At 48.4% G+C, this 16,273-nt stretch overlaps 1 protein-coding gene across 2 annotated transcripts in view; it reads left to right on the top strand.

Annotated features, from left to right (window-relative positions):
* The window catches only part of PC (pyruvate carboxylase), a 93,356-nt gene that overhangs the window by 26,615 nt on the left and 50,468 nt on the right, over window positions 1-16,273 (top strand). The window lies entirely within an intron of this gene.

The raw sequence follows: 16,273 nt of genomic DNA, 5'->3' as shown, positions 1-16,273 counted from the left end.
CTCACTAAAGGATTGAAAAGGTCAGCCCGTGCAGTCGACCATTGATTATATGTAATCTCCTCCTGTCGGGCTGTGGGGACATTAAGGGGTACAAATAACAAGGTACTTTTCTGTCCACACAGCTAGAGCTTCGTGTATATAAATTGTTAACAATGACATTTATGTTTCTGCTGCTCCCACCTGCCGTCTGGGACATTTCAGGGCTGCTGTGCACCGTCTAGATCGGGGAATGAAAATGAGGAAGAGTGTAGTGGTGTGACTGGGAGTCGGGCTCCGGAGTCAGACTATTGGGTTCGAGCGCCTGACTAATTAAAACATAACTAGGGAGGCCAGACTGAATGGTTAAAAACGTCACGTGTGCACAGATGTTCAAAGCAGCATCATTCGCATAGCCAAAAAGTGAAAACAATCCAAATGTTTTCGCTTTTATCAGCCAATGGATAGATAAGCAAAATGTGGTATATCTATACAATGGAATTTTACTCAGCCATAAAAAGAAATGACGTACTGGCATGTGCTACAATATGGATGGACTTTGAAATCACGCTGAGTGAAAGAAGCCAGACACGAGGCTTTATTTATTTATTGTATTTTCTTTCTTATATGAACGTTATATGAAATGTCCAGAATTGGCAAGGGCATGGAGACTAAAGTAGATTGGCGGTTGCCAGGGGCTGGAGGGAGAGGGAGATGGGAGTGACTGACTGTTAATGGTACCGAGTTTCTTTTGGGGGCGTTTGAAAATGTCCTGGAATTAGATAGTGGTGAGGTTTGCACAACATTTTTAACATACTAAAAGCTACTGAATTTGTACTTGAAAATGGTTAAAATGGTAAAACCTAAAAAAAAAAAAATTAAATAGAAAACCGAATGCTTAATCACTTCATGTTAAACTTATTTCTCTTCTTTGTCACATATACATCTTGTACTTATTTGTAACCTGAGTATGTGCATTATTAGGTCCATGTGCCAAACAATTCTAATTGGTCGTGTACCTAGTCCCTGGCTATATCAATTCACCATGATTTGATACAGTTTTAAAAAAATTATACTTCCTACGTTATGCCAGGCACTTAAGAAGTACTTTATAAATATTTATCGAGTTACTTATTCTTGCTATTTCCGTTTCATTAGTGTGGACAATTGCAGGTTAGCTATAATTACCTATTGTTTCAGATCGTTTCAAAAAAGATAATCTCCCTTAAATTATGTGCCTTTCAACAAGACCTCTACACTTTCCATTTGTAAGCTGTGTATATATATATTTTTTCAGATAGAAAATAGCTTGCTTTCCTTTTCAGATCACAAAAGGTAAAATCTGCTCATTTTAAGAGATGGTCTCGCCTGGACTGTGGCCTTTAGCTTTTAGAGGCTTTTGAACAATTCTGCATCTGCAGGAGAGCTGGCGCTTTTTAATTTTTAAAAATCTGTCTGCCCTGTCATTCTTTTCATTAACTTCTTTCATCCTGAGTTTGCTTGGCTTTCATTCTCCCTTTCCAAACAGCTTCTTAGACACCTTCTCTGAGATGCCCAGGATGCCATTGTCCTCTTGCCCAGAAATCATGTCTATCTTATTTGCAAATAAGAAGGAAGAATAGAGTGTTTGCCATTTGTTCTGCCAAATCAACACCCTTAATTCCTAACTTTCCTCCCCACCTCCACTTCTCTGTATTGCGATTTTCTGAATCCCAAAGCTATGTTTCCATGACTCATTTTAAACCCTCGTCTATGACATAGCTCTTTTGTAGAAAGGAAGCAGTGGAGTTCTAAGACTTCCCCGTTTCCCTTGGTGTGTGGCAGAGATGTGCGCAGCCTGCTGCCTTGCTGCTCGGTGGTATCTAGTCCCCTTTCCCTGCTGCACTCATGGCTCAGCAACCTCAGGGTGAGATGTGGCAGTGACAGACTGTTCCCTATTTCTATTGTGACGGACCTGTGCCTTGCCTTTTTCTTATGAGTTATTTCCCAGGAATAAGGATGTTCTTATACCCTTCACGTCTTTGCCCGAATCCCCTTTTTTAGCTAACAGCAAACTTGGGCAACACAGCTCATCAGAGTGAGGGTAGAGCCCAGGACCTGGAGTGAAACTAACAGGCCTTCTAAGTGATGGAGAGGCCAATGGCTTTCTGCCTCCTGTGGATGGTACATGACTCATGCCCTTGGCCCCCGCAGCCATGTAGGGATGTGGGCCAGAGACAGGAAATGAAAGGGTAGAGCAGAGGAAGACCAGACTTCCCGCGGGAGTTGTAGAGGCATGTCCAGCAGAGCTGGTGGCCATTGCTTTTCCTAAGTGATGATGACAGAAAGAATGATTTAATCTTAGATTGGGATAGTTATTTGTTGAACAGAAGTACATTTATCTATAGCTACCTCTTTATCCTTCTTTTTATTATTCAGTTCATTTCGATTTCAAGCCCCAAACCCTATTTCCCAACTTCTTTCCTCTGATTTAAACTAAGACCGGCTGAAATCCCTTTACTTCTTCCAGAAGTCTATTCTGGAATTGTAGATGCGGGGTGGGCTTTACACAGCCTCATTCACAAGCACAGGGGAAATGTAATTAGGAAGATGGCAGGTCTCCTTTTTCCTGTTTAACTGAGCTGCGGGTTAGGGAAGGAACCCCTCTGTGAACAATTTAGGGGGTAGGCAGCTATCTCTATGTAGAGCCTCATCAGTCTAAAATCCTCAGGAGAATTCCACAAAGTGTGGAGAAAGTGATATTAGACATCTTGGGTGGGCTTGTATCTGCTGGTTGATTTTCTCTTTCTCATTCAGAACTAAATTTATATAAAAGAATACAACAGTAAAATGGTAAGGGCAGCTATGTTTGTTCTGCACTACTGTGGTCTCCTCTGGAGGTGAAAGGTGTTGCCTTGAGAAACAGGCTCTGGGGGAGGTGAACTACTTGCCCAAAGTCATCCAACTGTGAGTGGTAGAGCTCAGGTTCAAGTTCACGGTCCTGAGCCCTATGCAGAGCCCTGCCAGTGCCACTGCCAACAGTACCACAGGCCCCCCACTGCCACAAGGGTGCATGTTTGTGTGTTTATTGCTCTGAATGGCCCCAGGTTTTCTCTTTGTGATTTCTGTGCTTGCGTCCTTCACAAAGCCTTTAAGTGTCCTTTTATTCTTCTTTCCCCAATAGCATCTGACATGATGCCTGGGGCCTAGAAGCAGGGTTCTTTGCTCAAAAAATCTTGTTTCTCATGGGTAATTTCTCAAAATCATCCTTGGCCTTTATTCTCTTTTTGCTTTTATTTCCTCTCTAGAATGTGTCTTCTTTAAGGATAAAGATAATCCTGCCTAAGGCTCTGAAGAAATATAAAGAAGTTTATTTAAGCTCGCAGTTGAGGTTTTTAGCAAGGTTTTTGCCACTTTCCTGGTTGCCCTAATGAAAGTGCGCAGTCTTCGCAGAGCAGACAAGGGTATAAGTTGACGCAGTTGGGGGCGGTCGATCTATGGCCCCAGTAAGGCACCTCGTCCTCGGCCACGGTTCTCTGTCAATGCATGTGTTTCTCTGCATTGAACAAATTAAATGTGAATCCAGGCTTAGCACCAGTCCTAGCGGAGGTCGGAGTTCAGTGGAAGGGAGAAAGCCAAAGCGCGAGGCTGTTGGAGGAGGGTGCGGTGGAGACGGAGGGGCTCGGAGGGCCTGGGGGTTGACAGGAAACCGTTGCTTAGACTCGGCCCTTCCCGGTGCTGCAGACAAGTTCCCAGGAGGCAGGCCTCCTGCTGCTGCGGCTGCCACATATCCACCTGGTCATAGGTCCATGCCATTTCTTCTGGTCCCCTACGCTTGTCCCAGAGCCATATTCTGAGATCTGGGGCTGATGGCCTTGTTGACGAATAGGCTGGCACCTTTCTGCAGAGCGTCTTCTGAGCCAGGTGGGGTTAATCTTGTTGGCACGTGCAACCTGAGAACATACGTCTTTCTTGCTTCTCTCCCTCCCCGCTTCCCCTTTCCTCTGTGCCCTAGCTAGAGGTATGGTATATTCTGGGTCCTTGGTAAACAAGCTCACTTGTCCCTCATTAGGTACATGCACCTCTGTCTGCTAGTCTGATCACTCCAGAGCAAACCAGCTTCATTCTGAATCCATTCACCCATATATTATTCATCCAGGTGTTCTGTGCCAGGCACCGTGGTAACCTACATGCTCATCTGTTAACCTGATATTATCTAACTAGAATCACTTGTAGAAGTTTGGGTCACTGATGTGCCTTTGATCTGATGCCTGTTTTATAAACTCAGATACTCCTCGTAGGTAATACAGTATCTCTTCTACAAAGAGTCGAGGCTGAGATTTTAATTCTGACTTCACTCAGAGGGGCAGCCTGGAGCAGGCCCCTCACCCCAGGCCTCATTCTCTGTGATGGGAGTTAGACCCGCTCCGTCCCCACCCCTTTGTTATCATGTGCTAGTCCTGCACAGATTCTCAGGGTTGGCCTGGAGCCCATTCTACTGTTGTCACTACCCTGTCTCCCGCCTCCTTCCCAGCTAAGGGCTTCTCATTCCTTCCCAGTTTAAGCTCCTGGGCCTCCTAGGAGCATCTCTATCATCAGCACCCCGGAAGCCACACCCGGGGTTCCACAAAGCCGCTCTTTAAGGGTACGAGTGAAGGGGGAATTTGAAAATAGAAACATTTTCTCCACGTACTTTACACTTTGAGACTAACCCGATGGCTTGAGACGGTCCACTTGGGTCCGTGGTGCCAGGATTTTGCTGAGTCTTTTCCAGGGATTCTCCTGAAACCCTCTGATTTGTATGGGCGCTGGAAGCATTTGGGCTTGGCCCAGCTCCCCTCTGAGCAGTGGTGCAGAGGAAGAGATCTTTGGGGAGGAGACCTGAGAGGTGCTGTCCTCCCCTCCAGGGCCCTCTCCACTTGGTGGGACTCTGTCTGCTTTGAGGCCAGGGTGAGTAGAGCACCTGGAGGCCACGTGCCCTCAGCGTGGCTGAGCGGGTGGGGAAGCCTTTAGTTCATTCTCTTATCTATTTATTCTGTTGCATCTCGTCCTCCCACACACCCGCCTCCCAGCCCATACTTCGCAAAAGAGAATGTTAGAAGCAGAAATGTTAAGAGCAGGGTAGACTCTGCGGACTGGAGGCCTGCTTGCTGATTTCCTCCTTTCTACAGGCACTGCGGGTGGAAGCGAGAATTCTAATTGCCTTCACATGAACTTTTCTTGAATGCAAAATTCCTTAAGAGAAGGGAAGAAGATTTCACTTGCTGCTTGCCTTACCACCTGGAGAGCTCACGGGTTGCTGTTAGGGAAGGGACCTGGGCATTTCGACTCGAGATTTTGCAGTGAATGCTGGGTGCTCCATAAAGGCTAAGGACGTGTGGTAACTTAAGGGTGAGCTGACAAGCTTCTAATCTCCCCACTCCTCCCTGTAGCAGGAGGTCCTCCTGGACTGTCCCAGGCTCTAGGCAACCCTTCTGGGCCCTTCCCTGCACCTGCCCGTGGCTGTGAGTGCTGCCGTCCCAGAAGGCTGAGGCTGGGTGCTGAGGTGCCTCTTGCCCCAGGTTACTCAAGTTTGGGCCAAGAAACAATCTGCCCCAGATTATACAGATCAGAGGTTCTCCAGACCCTTTCCCCTTGTCGGTAGCTTCTTTACACCTATCAGAGCAGCCGACATGAGTTTATTTAGGCATTACATGACCCTGAAGCTTAGGTCTGGCCAAGGCAAAACACACACAGACCAGACAAAGTCTGAGAACAAAGTACAAAGCAAAAACACACCAACCAGTATGACCCGTCCTCTAGGACCAGTTTCACTTTTCCTTAGAGTTTAGTTCTGGAATTTCAGACCTGACCTCTTTTCTTAGCTTATCAGTTCTCCATACCCTTGAACTCCTTTCTCCCAGATAGGAAAAGGCGAGGGGCCATCCCTGGAAGCATATACCTACCAGTTGGCATAGACCCTTACCATAAGCAAAGTCGTTTCACATACATTTCCTGAGGATGTGAGGGGGTCTTGTTTTTTACAGACGATTGCCCGGGGTCACAGAGAATCCAGTCTGGGATCCAGGTGTTCCTGGCCATTCTGTGAGGCCATGTTTATCTCCCTTCAGCATCTGTTAGTTCCACAAACATCGACACAGTGCCTGCTCTGGTTCCCTGCTCTGCTAGGTTTGGGATGTCAAGATGAATAAACCATGGCTTTGAGCCTGGCAATGGGGTGAGCTACTGCTGCCTCTGGCCAGCCGTGTCACTTGGGAGATAAGGCTCTTCTTAGTCCTGATAGGAGCCCAGGCCGCATATATGAAACTGCTTGGCAAGAGGCAGAACAGGCATTCTGTCCATGGCCGTGAACTTGGCTCGCCCATTGCCAAGGGAAGACAGTAGTCTGGGCCAGATGGTGGCACCCTTCAGTAAAGGTTTGGCGAATGAGAACGGGGTACTCTCCCTGGAAAGCTGGGCACACTCACAAAGCCTGGGGGTTGAGAGGAGAGTGAGGGAGGAGGCCTGGGCCGCTTCGTTCTTGCCAGTCACCAGCAGTAGAGGAAGCTCTAGCAGAATCCATAGGTGGCTAAAAGAAATTCGGTCGTGTGTTTGTTTTAGGGAGTGAGGAGGGGGGACCCAAGGTGGGGGGTATTGGCATGAAGAGCATCGAGGGAGAGGCTGGGCCAGTGCGAGGAGAAAGGGCAGTTGCTCTGAGCTTGAAACGCTGAAAGGTGTGAGCGCAGCAGCCTGGTGCTTAGGTGAGGACCCAGAAGGAAGGGGGACCGAACCGAATCTGGGGCCTCAGAGGTTGGAACAGTCCTCCCCTCCCCCGTGCTTGCTCCTGGACCAGGACTTCTGTCTGACTGCCTGGGAGGGTTCCCAGACCCAGTTCCAACGTGGGGAGGCTGGCGGGGGGACGAGCGTTCCCCACAACCAGCAAACCCAGTACTGCTGATGTCTACCGAGAGGCAGCCTCAGATCCCACAGGCTAAGGGCTCAGTGCCACAGCGCTGCCCCGCCCCCAACCCACTGTGTATGAGAAGTGTATATGGGTCATCTGAAGACCAAATATATATTTCTTACAAATCACAGTATCGCACCCTCTCTGTTCCTTTAGCATGAGACTTCAGGCTGTTTGTCATGGAGGTCTCTGCAGCTGGCATGCTGCCTCCCCAGGAATTGCTTTCGGCGAGGGTCGCTGAGGCTTGTTGCCCCTCTCCCAGTCACTCCCACCAAGTGCCCTGGTACAACTCTCCGTGGATGTTGCTGAATCACCCCTGGAGCCCTCGGTTCCTGCATGGTCGCCGGTCAAGAAGTGGTCTGCAGCTGGCCCTGCAGGGGGCCACTGGGTATGGCTGAGAGGGACTTGCATTTGCTCCACAGCTATGAGAGCACTTCTGAGTTCTAGACCCCATGCTAAGCGCTGGAGACACAGCAGGGAACCAGAAAGAGGAGCCTGATCTCCCATCATCAGGGGAGACGGGCAGCAGGCCAGCGACAGTTTAATTACAGCGGTGATAAGCCCCGCAAAGGAAAGCATGGAGGGGATGTCCTGTGCCTTGGCTGGGCAGCAGCCGGTAGGCCTGCCCCCGGGGCAGTTATCTGCCTCCCCAGCTGGCCGAGTCTGGTTGTGGATCTTGGCAGAATACAGGGAACCTCAGGCAGGTTTCAGCGACTCACACTCTCCGTGGACCTGAGTGGAGGATGGGAGGAGCTACGGCAGCCCAGTCCCTGGCTGGGGTCAGGCTGACCTGGTGAGCCCCTTCCCACTGGCACACCCTAGCACCCCCGGTGGCACTGCTCTTAACCTGCCCCTGTGCTGTCATCGAGGTGATGGCAGAAAGGCTCTGAAGGGACAGGGCCACCTTCATGTTTAATGCTTCGTGGCTGGTAGTGGATCATCAGACTGTGCATTACGGGCTCGTTCTTCCCTCCTGTTTGTGGAGCATGTACTCCCGGCCAGGCTCGGTTCCGCTCTCAAAAAACTCCCAACAGAGCCTTGTGTTTTTCTTCATGGCCTCTTACCTGTTGACCTTACCGAGAGAGACTGGGCAGGGATGAGGTATGAAATTCAAGACAAACTGCCTTGGGGCCCCGTAGGAGGCAGGTGGAGGAAACAGTGGCTTTCAGGTTACCCAGGTGCCTGGTGACCTGGAGACAAGAAGTGTTTGGGCCGTGATTTCCTCGGTTTCTTTTTCAAGGATAGCCCTCTTGACCCTTCAAGCCCACCGCGGTGGCTGTGTCAGCAGGGCCAGTACCCACCTTAGGCTGGGCATGTGTGGCCACTGTCCAGGGCCCCACGCTCTGGCGTACCCCTCTCTAACTCTTCAGTGCATTCTGGCTGGGCATTTCAAACGTGAATGGGGATCCACATCTGGCCCTTTGGGCTGTGGTCCACCGGATGTCCTATGGCGTTGTTCCAGGCCACAGTTTAGGAGGTAGCTCCCACTGGTGGCTGCAGTGTTTCTCTGGTAGGAGCATGTGATTGGGCCACCAAAATGGTGCTAGCACGCTAACTTTGAATGACTCAAGTTCTTTTTTATAGAGACAGCATCTCCCCAAAAGATTTGCCTGGGGCCATACACATCCGAGGGGCAGCCCTGCCCAGAGGCCACCCGTTGAGCCCTCCAGCTCTGCTTAACAGCTCCTGGCTTGGACCAGAAAAGAGAATAAGGGCCCATTGTTTGTCCCTGGGGCCTGAATGGCACGTTGTTTTCTGCATCGGCCGCCGAGCCAGCGGCTTTCCTCTGCTGCAGTTGTGAGGCTGGTCTCCCATGAGAAGTCCGTTCCCCACTGGCGTCACATTGTCTTACTGAATATCCTGGGAGGAAGGGCTTTGAGCCAACTTGGGGTCTTGTGTTGGTTGCTGCCGGGTGGGAATGAATAACTGAGGTGCTGGGAGAAGGGGCCGTCCCTACGGGGAGACCTCAGCTGCGGGAGGAGAAGCGGGAAAAGCCCTTTTGTTAACATTGAACTAAGGGGCTAGTTGGCAGGAATCTAGGGCAGCTCTGAGTCGGCAGGGAGGGGATGTGGTAGGAATGCAGAGAACTGGTGGCCAAGCCCCCCTCCCACCGCCCCCGGGTGAACCGAGGCTGGGGGCCATCGGGCCAAGGCAGGATGATGGTATTTGCTGCCTTCCTGCTCCCCTGCCGCAGCCACGCAGGCTCACCGCTTAGCCCTCTCTGGCGTGGAAGCGGGAATTGAAGGTGCCTCTTTGGCATTGAGGCCAGCGGAATGGTGTGGGGGCAGAGAGGAAGCAAGCAGAGAGCCCGTGAGATTGAAACCACAGGGGACAGCTGTCGAGCTGACACTCCCAGGCCCTGTGAGACTGTCAACTGCAGGACGCCGAGGGCAGCCCGCCTGTCTGGGCTCTACGGGAGTCGCGTCCATTCTCTGCTCACCTTCGCTACCTCTGCGTATGTCGCAAAGTGACGAAGGCCGTTTGTTTAATTTTCACGTTGGCTTTCCCTTCTCTCAGTCTGCAGGGAGTGGCCTCCCAGACTGGCGGGTTTCAGGCGGGGGTGCCCAGGCCCACGCAGGTCTTTAAGACCATTTCACGGGGGTCCCTAAGGCCGAGCGGTTTTCATAACACCAAGAGGTTGCCCGCCTTTTCCACTGTGTTGGCATTTGCACCGATGGTGCGAAAACGGTGGTGGGCAAAATGCTGGCACCTTTGGAGACACCCGGCCAGCGGCCCCAGACTGCCCTGTGGTCGCCGAGCCCTTCGCCTCCGCCCACGCGCAGTTGAAACGGGCAGCTTCACTCAAGACCGGTTTGATGAAGCGGGAAAAATGGCTCCTTCAGCCAACGCTCTGCTCACGTGCACGGCGTTAGCATCTGCGAGACGAGGCAGGGAGCGAGCGCGGCCCACAGCCCGCTCCCGCGCCGGCTGCAGGAAGAGCAGCAGGGCTGCCAGCGGACTAGCCGGGTTTCCAGGGAACAGTTTTTACCTGAAAGAACAGCTGACAGGCAGCTGTGGTTATGTGGACCTGGGCACCGGACAGGCTTTTCCTTGAAAACGAACGTAGTGAGTCTGTGGCTTCAAGGAAAACAACTAATAAATAGTATTTGTTACCAACGGTAACATCAGAGCTCTCGAGCAAACACTAGAATTTTGGCAGGCCCGTATCCATCCTCACGAGCCCCACGGCTTCTCAGTACCCGGAGACCTTTCCGATGAGCTCGGTGGTGATGCTGCACGTGTGCCATCTTGGCGTTCGACTGTACAGTGTGTCCACAGCTCGCGGGGCAGCGTAACTCAGTGAACCCAGATTTTCCATATGATCAGTACATGAGGTGAAAAAATCATGTGTGGGGGGGAAGGCCCATTTATAACTCAAGAGAGGCCCATGGATTTTAACGTAGCATATTCATGTTCATAGAGTTTCCTATTTCACATTATAATTAACTACTATTGTTACCGGTGCGTGAGGGTCTCCCTGTGCGTTGTCCAGGTTCTTCATGTCTCCAACAAAGAATTGAGCAAGATACCAAAATGCAGCAGAAAAGAAAAGCTTTATTAGAAGGAAAAGTCCACTTCCAGACGCGGAACTGGCCCGAGCAAGAGAAGTGTGGCTCAAAAGGCCTGGTGACAATGCCTTTGGGGTTTTTATCCCATTTGCTGTGGGTGGTGACTTCTCGGAGGGGTGGGCTTCCTTGATTGACAACTAAGATTGACGGGACTAAGCGACTTATCATTTGCTTTCTATGCATGTTATTCCCAGAATTTGGTCTGTTATAATGATATTCATGAACTTACGGGCATATGCATCATATTATAATATTGGTGTAATGAAGCTCAGGTGAGTTGAAGGTTGTTGGGGTCTTCATTGCACAGGTGCGAGTGACTGGCTTAAACTGGTACCTAATTCTCTATTTGTTTCTTCGAGTTACTTTCAACTTAAAAATGCCTTCTGTCTTGCTTAATTGTGGGCAGATTGAGGTGGACTCCGTCTAGAATAGGATGACTTCAGTGTCTTTGCAGGCAGACCCGAAACCCCCTAACTAACTTTCCTGCCTAACTCTTTTCTAAGAGCCATGAACCCCCTTATTATCAGTATGGATGTTGAGCGATGGTAGGTCTTTTCTTCCCTATCTGCTTCCTTCCGAGAAGGGGCTTTGTCCCTGTCTAAAGGGGTTTCATGCAGCTCTTTCCCTTTCTGCCTTAGGGCAGGGTCTTGGGTTTCCTGCCGAAGTCCCTAGACAAGGAAAAGAAGATAAAAACTTATTATTTAAACCATATGTCTATTAATTTCTATTATTGATTTGCCTGTTGGCAAGTAAAGGGAAACAGGCTTGGTTAATATATTTCTTAAAGAGTAAAAAAAAAAGCCTTTGGCCTAAAGTCCCCTCCCCTCTCAGACTCTAAGGGCCCTGTCTTGCCTAACACCATTTCTGCTAACAAAGGGTCAATGACCCTTATCAATAGCCAGAGCATTTGAGCCACCGGTTTGGGGCAATTATCAGAATTTGAGGGAGAGGGCCTTTTTCCTAAGGAGAGGGAAGAAAACTTAACTAGGTTAACTAAAAAGATTAAGAACTCTGCAAGAGATGTCCCACCTCATTTCCTGCTAAAAGATTAAGAATTTTACAAGTGATGTCCCGTATCACTATTTGTCAAGTTTTAGTGTAATATCAAACAGAAGTATCCACAGTTGTCTGAAAAGGCTATTAAAATATTTTTCCTTTTCACAACGAGGTGTCTGGATGAGTCCAGAGTGTCTTCATAAACAGTACTTATCAGAACAGGTTGGAAGCAGAAGCACAGATGTGAGAATCCAGTGTCTTTAGTTGGACATTAAAGAGGTTTGCAAAAATGTAAAACAATACCACGCTTCTCACCAAGTTTTTAAAAAATATAGTTGTTTTATTTTAAATATATACGTTAACCTGTAATGTATTTATTATTGTTAAATAAATTAGTAACTATAGATGAGGGTATTACATCCCCAAATAACCCAGCACTGAATTCGCTGTGCCTACAGAGAGCCCTCCTCCCCTTGCTAGAAGACTGAGGTCAAGGAGCATGTAGACTTCTGACTGGTTAAAAAGCAAACACAAAAACTTATATCTCTACAAGAATTTTAACTTTTCAAGAAGTTTTAACATGCATTGCTTTTTAAAATTTGTTTTTATAGCAGCTTTATTGAGATATAATTCACCTAGTATAAAATCTGCCCTTTTTAAAGTATATAATCCGGTGGTTTTAGTATAGTCACAATGTTGTATGACCCACACCACTATGATTCCAGAACATTCTCATCACCCAGGAAAGAAACCCTGTGCCCATTAGCAGTCACTCTCTATTACTCTTCTAGTCCAGCCCCTGGCAGCCACTAATCCACTCTGTGTCTTTATAGGTTTGCCTATTCTGGGCATTTCCTATAAATGGAATTGCACAGTATATGGTCTTTTGTGCTGGCTTTTTAAAATTAGGATGTTTTGAAGGTTCATCTGCTTTGTAGCAAGTGGTCTTCATTTTTCGTGCCTGAATACCCATGCAGATGTACCGCATTCTGGTTATCCGTTCATCGCTTGGACACCTGAGTTGTTTCCACTTTCTCGTTGTTGTGAATAATGCTGCTATGATCACTTATACGCACATATTTTCATGTGGACATATGTTTTCATTTATCTCGTGTGTCTATCTAGGAGCTGAATCATATAGTAACTCTATGTTTAATCGTTTGAGGAACTTCAAACAATTTTCAAAAGCACTGCACCAATTTAATTTCCCACCAGTAGTGTAGGAGGGTCTGGTTTCTCTACATCCTCACCAATACCTGTTATTGACTATCTTTTTGATTTTTTATTTTGTCGAAGCGAGTGTGTATATTTTCTGGGTTGCTTGTGCTTTTGCTGGCATAGCTAAGAATCCATTGCCTGATCCAAAGCCACAAAGATTTATTCTAAGGGTATAGTTTTAGCCTTTACTTTTAAGTCTTCGATCCATTTTGTGTGAATTTCTATAAATGGTGTGAGGTAGGGGCCCATCTTTATTCTTTTGCTTGTGGATATCCAGTTGCTCCAGCACCATCTGTTGAATGGTCTTGGCCCACTGTTGAAGATCAGTGGACTGCAGATGTGAGGGTTTCCCAGGCTCTCAGTTCTATTCCATTGATTGGATGTCTCTCCATACCCCAGTACTACGTACGCTGTCTTGATTACAGTAGCTTTGCGGTAAGTTTTGAAATTTGCAACTATAAGTCCTCCAACTGGGTTCTTCTTTTTTAAGATTCTTTGGCTGTTTTGGTTCCTTTGCATTCCCATGTGAAATTGGATTATCTTGTCAATTTCTTCAAGTAAGCTGCAATTTTTGCGTTGAATCTATAGATCAATTTGAGGAGCGTTGCCATCTTAACAATGTTAAGTCTCTGATCTATGAACATTAAGCATTTTTGGTTTGGTCTTTAAATTTTTTCAATGGTATTTTGTGGTTTTCGGCGTACCAATCTTTTGTTAAATTTGTTCCTCTGTGTTTTATTCTCGTTGATACTTGTCTTGCTGTATATTGATCTAACTTTTTGTTGTTTAACCCCTCTTCCCCACTCTCCTTCTCACTAGGCTGAGTCTCCTAAGGGCCTAGCACAAGCCGTATGGTTGGTTTTTTTTTTGCCTGCACTGCCCTTGTGAAGAAGGCATGGCCCTTATCATCCCTGGCCTAATGGTTGAAGACCGGGATCTAATTCACAGCCCCGTGCTCCTTCCTGTAGTTATCTGGCCTGTGACTCGCTCTCCTGGGGCTTGTGTCTTTGTCTACACCTCCCTTAAAGGCTGATATCACCAGGGCTGGCCATAGGGGTCACTTTTGTGCTTCTCTCTAATGTGCCAGACTCCTAGGTATTTCAGAAACATATGACCTCATTAAGTTCTCAGAGCAGCGCCACAAGATCGCTCAGGTCATTCTGTATTTTATGGATCAGGAAACTGAGGTTCGGACGTTACATGAACTTCCAAGTCAAAGACTGACCTACGTGTTGGGGCTGCACGTCAGCGCAGTTCCCAGAGCTCGAGCTGTGGCGTCGGCAGAGGGGAGTCTTAGGGCCGAGGAAGGGAATGGGGTCCTTCTTGGAAACTGTGAGGCTTGTCCACACCAAGGCTGGGTTGGATCAATCCAGAAGCGTTTGCTCATCGGCCTGGTGCTGGTATCTCAAAGTGGTTGTGGCTTGTGGCATCTTTGTGGGGGTGACGAAGAGACAGTGGAGGGCCGAAACGTGCCCTGTGACGCCGTGCCCTGTGGCATTATTCTGTGGTGAGAACTCTGGTGGCGGAAGCTAACTTGCCACGTGTAGGTCTTGCCTCCATCATCTACGTGGTAAATTTTTAAAGCGTAGGGGCCGTCACCCGCTACCTGTGTTTGCCCGTGGCACCTAGCATTGTTTCTGTTACTCAGCGGGCATTCCTTATAACCTTTTTCATTAAATAAATGAAAGACGTTCTACCTGCTTGCTTTGTTCCATAGAAGTCATAGAACCTCAGTGCCTTTGTGGCTGGACTTGGGAGGATGGAGGAGAATGGGGGACTAGAGCCCTGGTGGTGTGAGACAAGAGGCAGAGACAGACAGATGCAAGGTCTGCCTCTGGTTGACCACGACCCCCCTCCTCAGAGCCGAGTGCAGACTGATGTAATCCCTGTGCTTGGAGTCGCTGCCGGGAAGTCCGGTCTGTCTGTCACACCCAATGTCAACAGTGTTGTGTCCATATCTGAGCAACCTATGAACCAGAACAGCAGTGAATAACTGCTGTTGGTCTAACTGAGCCAGGCCCCTCCCCCATTTCTGTTTTCCTAAAATAACGAAAACGACTATAAAGTAGTAGCAATTGGTGACCTTGTTGTTCGCAACTGCCTAGAAAGTTAATTGCTGCATTTTTCGATGCTGGACGTTCTGCTTAGAGTGAAAACAGTGACAGTGCTGATTACATTTTTCTGTGATGTGGGGAGGGGACAGGGGGAAACTTGCCTTTCTCCCCAGCCTTGTTCTGGTCCCTGGTGCCCCAGCCACACTGAGCTGCACATGGCTTGTAAACACGCGAAGCTCGGTGGCAACCCCGTCACACCTCTCCCTCTTCCCGGAATACTTCCCCTTCCTTCTTCCCTGCCAGTCCACCTGGCAGACCCCTCCTCCCTTTTAAGCCTCATCTCTGATGCTTTTCCTGGTGCCCAGTTCCCCCTTCTCCTGCCATTAGCTTCGGGCTGACAGCTGCTTCTTGGGCCCTCACCCTCCTTGTTTATTTCTTTATGATAGTACACCACACTTCATTTCACTTCTTTTCTTTTTTTTTTTAAATTGAGATATGATTGACATATAACATTATTTTAGTTTCAAGTGTACAACATAATGATTTGCTGTTTGTATATATTGCAAAATGATCACCTCAATAAGACTAGTTAACATCTATCATAGTTTCAGTGTTTTTTCTTGTGATGAGAATTTTTAAGATCTGGTCTCTTAGCAACTTTAAAATATACAGTGCAGCATTGTTAACTATAGTCGCCACGCTGCGCGGTTCATTTTACTTCTTTGTTTACACGTCCAGAGCCTTCTGGGAGTGCCTGGAGGGCAGGAGCCTGCCTCAGTCGCTCTGTGTCCCCACTGCTGACAGAGACCTGGGTGGGCTGCACGGGGCTAAGCAGAACACGTGGCGTTGCTGCTGCTGGTGACGATGCTTTTGGCCCAGTCCAGTAACGATCTGAAATTTCCGTGACAGGCAGAGCTGAGTGAGCTCTCCAGCAGCTTCTAATCCAGAGAGGAGCAGAGACCTTGTTCTGGAGGTTACTGTTCTGCCTGGTCCCCCCATGTGCTAGAAATGAAGCAGGAGAGGTGGCTGGAGCCTACAGGACATGTCCCATGAGCAGTGGCATCAGTGCCACTAGAAGTTGTCCCTAGTCCCCTCTGGCCCTAGGGAGGCCCAAGTAAAGGCCTGTGTCCTCTCAAATCTGCTCTCCCCTCAGAATTCAGGACTCTGTGCTTCCTCAGACTCTTCCTGCTCAAAGCTAGGTGACTTGCTTCCTTGATCTTATCCCAGATCCAGGCACCACAGGAATAGGGTACCAAATTTCACAGCACCTCCGGGCTGCTCTGGGTTGTCCAGAAAAAGGTTTTGGGGAAAGGTGTGTATGGACCCAGCCATCTCACAGCCTGTTGGACCACCAGGCTCTCCCCTCCACTCATCCACCTTTCGTTGAGTTCCTCAGTGTTGGGAGATGAGCGAAAGTTGGAGAAACCGTTGGATGTCAGAATATGTTTCTTCCTTCCTGTCTGCCCACCTCTCTCATGGGGAAGGTTCTACTTCTATGAGATAAACTGAACAATTAGAAATAGAAACTGGCTATTCAT

This window comes from Rousettus aegyptiacus, unplaced genomic scaffold (genome assembly GCF_014176215.1).
Source record: "Rousettus aegyptiacus isolate mRouAeg1 unplaced genomic scaffold, mRouAeg1.p scaffold_m13_p_5, whole genome shotgun sequence".
NCBI lineage: Eukaryota > Metazoa > Chordata > Mammalia > Chiroptera > Pteropodidae > Rousettus > Rousettus aegyptiacus.
The sequence above is the reverse complement of the archived record's forward strand: the minus strand, read 5'-3'. Positions and strand labels throughout refer to the sequence as shown.